This window comes from Suricata suricatta, chromosome X (assembly GCF_006229205.1).
Source record: "Suricata suricatta isolate VVHF042 chromosome X, meerkat_22Aug2017_6uvM2_HiC, whole genome shotgun sequence".
Taxonomy (NCBI): domain Eukaryota; kingdom Metazoa; phylum Chordata; class Mammalia; order Carnivora; family Herpestidae; genus Suricata; species Suricata suricatta.
This window is the reverse complement of record NC_043717.1, coordinates 69,015,730-69,019,998: the sequence shown is the minus strand read 5'-3', so window position 1 is coordinate 69,019,998 and position 4,269 is coordinate 69,015,730. Positions and strand designations below refer to the sequence as shown.

The following is a 4,269-nucleotide window of genomic DNA, read 5'->3' as shown; positions in this document are numbered from 1 at the left end:
ACCGCTCGCGGCAAGGGTGTCGGGAAGGGGGGCGGAGGGATACGGCACGAACGCGCTCGAAGCCCCCTCCTTGGCCCACCCTAGTTCCGACCCAGAGGGGGCGGGACCAGGAGGAGCGCAACCTAAGGGGCGGGCTCACAGCAGACCGCCCCTGCAGACCTCTGAGGCGACCACCCCCTCCTTGCTGGCACTGCAATAAAAAAAAAAAAGGCCCAGGGACGATTGCCGGTGGAGGCTAGGATCGCGAGGTCGGGGGTGGGGTGGGGGAGTGTGTGATGGTGGTGGCAAGTTTGCTGCAGGGAACAGCAGATGGATATCAACCGCCCCTCGGTGTGTGAGAACCCTCAGCCGGTTCAGTGTCTGCCCACCTCCCCCTCCCCCATTCCGCCGCCCTCCCTCCTAGAGGCTAATGGTCTAGAGGCTGTGAGTGAAACCGGATGAGAGGGGATAGGCTACTTATGGCCAGACCAACTGGCCCTCCTGGAGTTCTTCCTTCATTGCTTCCCGGGGCAACGGAGAGGAGGAAGTGGGAAGGGGTCCTCATGGAGGCCTCACCACTGAGCCTTTTCTAATGAGAGGCAAACCTACACCTCTGACCTGAGAAAACCACACAGTGCTCTGTGCCCAGTTTTTCTGCCACACCGTTTCCCACCCCCTCCCCTCATTCAAACTGGTAATATGCTTTGCTATTTCCCAGTCCCCACAGTTGCCCAAGAAGGAGGGCCTTTCTCTTGTCAGGACCTGCACAGGGTCATAGGATCTTTCCTGTCTATTGCCCCATGGTCAGGTTTCAGGATAGTCCTGGCTCCTTTTTCACTGTCCTGCCTATGAAGTCTTCTCTTGCAGTCATGTCCAAGTTCTCATGATCTTTGGCAATGTGGAAATGTGGCAGGGATTAGAACCAGCTTGGATCTCAGCCACTTGCCATACACACTTGTCTAGTTTAGCCATTAGAACTATTAACATATTAAGCTTACTTATTTTTATTCCATGATACTTCCAAATTCTGCATCATATCTGAGTCAGGTTCTGATGCTTGCTTTGTATTCTCTAACTGTGCTTTTTCTTGCCTTTTAGCATGCCTTATAATTTTGTGTTGAAAGCTGGATATGATGCATTAGGTGAAAGGAACTGAAGTGAACAGACATTTAGTGAGAAGTTTTAAAGTTAAGCTGGTTAGTAGTTGGGCTGTGGGTAGTATGCTGTAGCTATAAGTGCTATGGTCTTCAAATTCCTCTAGTGTCCTTATTTTTATCTCCTCTCTAAACTTTGGGCTTCCCTAATTACTCCTTTTAGAAAGTCTACATCTTGCAGCTCTTTTAGCGACACTCTACTATTGTGACACTGGAGGCTTGTTAGCAATGAAATAATGTGTGGAGGAGAGCAAGTGTTCTATAATCTTATGATTAAATTCCAGTGTTTTGTGAGGCTGTGTCCCTAATCTATGACCTTCACAAGTGTTTCTTAGCGTCTTTCTCTTCTTTATGCAAGAATGGAAGTCTAGAAGGGGCTTGATAGGTAGAATGCCTTTACCTCTGCTGAGATAAGGCTCAGGAAAAGGCTTTTCCATTGGAAAGTAGGTCTTTATCTTGGAGAAGTTTCTGGATGTATTCCCCCTCCTAGAGCCATGTGGGAATCTTTCTGAAATGTTTACTTGTGAGAATCTGCTGGACTTCCTAGAGGTAAAGCCCACTAATCTTCTAAGCCAGCATGTCCCCATGGGCTTTCTTACTCTCAAACCATTACACATTCAGTACCTAGCAATTTGTCAAACTTAGCATTTTTATGTTTTTATGTTTATGTTTCTAGAAGTTTCTGCTCTAAGTAGAGAGAGAGGCTGTGACTTTTCACATTTGTCTTTTCTCCAGAATTTGGGGTGATTATTTGCCCTGTGACCTCAGTTCTTTGATGGGTCTGAGATAAATCATTGCTTCTCAGTTTATTCAGGGTTTTTTTTCTGTTTAGAAGTACAGGAACAATGACTTCCAAACTCTTTACATGTCCTAACTGAACCTGGAAATCTGGCTTATGGATTTTAGTGGGGTAGCTAAAGACCAGTGAACATAGCATTCGTCTTCTTCCTTTCAGCTATACATTAGATATGGGAATAAATCTGCCCTTGAAAACCAAGGTACTTGTAAGTATTGGCTCTTTTCCCTCCCAGGTATAGAATATTTATGCAGCTCCCTGATTCTGGCATCATAGCCCCCAAATTCATAGCTTGGAGTGCAGATTAGAGTTCAGACTTCCAATTCGAAATTCCTGGTTGTGAGATCTGGGCAACTGTGACTTAACCCTAGGAAAAAAAATGTCATCTCTGTCACCACTACCACCACTACCAAGAAGCAGTGTACTATATACTATTAGATGTTCGCTTAGACTGGAATGGCCAGTTTCTGAGTCCTGGAAGCATGTTCTAAAAGGAGGCTCTACTGGGGCACATGTATGGCTCCGTCAGTTAAGCGTCCGACTTCGGCTCAAGTCCTGATCTTGCGATTCATGAGTTCAAGTCCAGTGTCAGGCTCTGTGCTGACAGCTCAGAGCCTGTAGTCTGCTTCAGATTCTGTGTTTCCCTCTCTCTGCCCTTCACTTGCTTACACTGTCTCTTAAAAAGTAAATAAAATTATAATTTTATTTTTTAATAAAAAATATAAAAAAGGAAGTTCTACTCTGGAACATGGCCAGACTTCAGAGCCAGGCAGTCCAAAACTAGAATAGAGACATTTTTACCATTAATTATTTGTGTCACTTTGGAAAAGGCACTTAATGTTTTTATCTCTGTTATCATCCCTCAGAAGAGGCTGGTTATAACTACTTCACAGGATTCTTATACACACTAAATTAGGAAGTGGCCGATATTCTGAAATACCTGCATGTATCAGGTCTTTCTAGTTCCTTTTAAAATTGTGATATAGTCATATCATGAGGTGAGCTGGGGAAAGTAGGAAAGAGTAAATGAGAACTCCATGGTGGCTTTTAGTGGTCATAATTGATAAGAAATTGCCACTGTGCTCTTTTTCACTGTAACCTTAGTACTTTGTATACTGTGTTGCTTACCATAGCCCCTTACTAAAATAATGTCATTTTTGCATAGGGTATGCCTCCCTCCTCCTTGTTGTCATATAGCACAGGGAGGCTGATCCTTTTTCCAGGGGTAAGTCAGCTTGCTCAGGGGTCATCCATCCCCTTGCTACTCTTACTCTGGTTCAGAGTTCAGGATTGGTGATATAATTCTACTCAAGGTATTGAGAGAAGATTGCAGAAGTACTTCTGAGCAATGTCTTCACTCATAAGAAAAGGCCATCAGGAAACTGTCTCCTTTTCTTCAGGAAGTTGCTTGACACCTGCAATTGTTGCCGTTCTCAAGCTTCTAGCCTTAGGACAGAAGTTGATATTGTGACTAGCAGAAGAAAGGGAAAAAAGTAGAGTCCTTAGGTGAATGAAACAGTTATAAAGGCCGTTCTGCCTCAGTACTTCCAATCTGTGGATAATAATATCCTTATTAGGTTAGTTTTGGTTGACTTCCTCATTATATGAAAATAGAACAATCCTATATGATATTTATGCTTAGGCAGAAAACACCTCTTCAATGAGCAGTAAGCAGTTCCTGACTTTTGTCTGTCACTGAGCACCTACCTCTTGAAACCAGTGTCAGAAACTCATGTTTCATATGAAAGGAAAAATGTAGATTCTGATCACCTTGCCTAATGATTGCTAGAAGTCTGATAACTGTGATTGGCTTCTGTTCTATATTTAAAAGGAAACTTTAGGCAGAAAACCAAAGCTTTTACTTTTCTAAGGGTCTCAGAAGTACATTAAGTGCTTGAGGTCAGTTAGTTTCAGTTCAGAGAGGCATTGTGTGTGAAAATGCACCCTTGCAAAATATCCATAATGTAGATATTAGAGATTATCTGCTTTCAGGTCAGGGGGATGTACTAATGTTGAGTAAGATAAATTCATAAGGTCAGCAGTCTGAAAAATTTGGTTAACTTTCCCCAGGTGCATTGTACTAAGCAACGCAGGTATAAAAAAAGGTGAATAACACATCTTCTTGATCCATTCGTCAGGTGATGGCCCTTCGTAGGAAAGTGGATGGACCTTGAGGGTGTCATGCTGAGTGAAGTAAGCCAGGCAGAGAAGGACAGAAACCATATGTTTGCACTCATAGGTCTAGCAGGAAAACAAGAGAGACCTAATGGAGAACCAGGGGGAACGGAGGAGGGAGAGAGAGTTGGGGAGAGAGAGGGATGCAGAACTTGAGAGACTATT

At 43.7% G+C, this 4,269-nt stretch overlaps 1 protein-coding gene across 1 annotated transcript in view; it reads right to left on the bottom strand.

Moving 5' to 3' along the window:
* Window positions 1-4,269, bottom strand: part of LOC115283648 (protein BHLHb9-like) — a 10,681-nt gene that overhangs the window by 4,450 nt on the left and 1,962 nt on the right. The gene's annotated exons all lie outside the window — the stretch shown is intronic.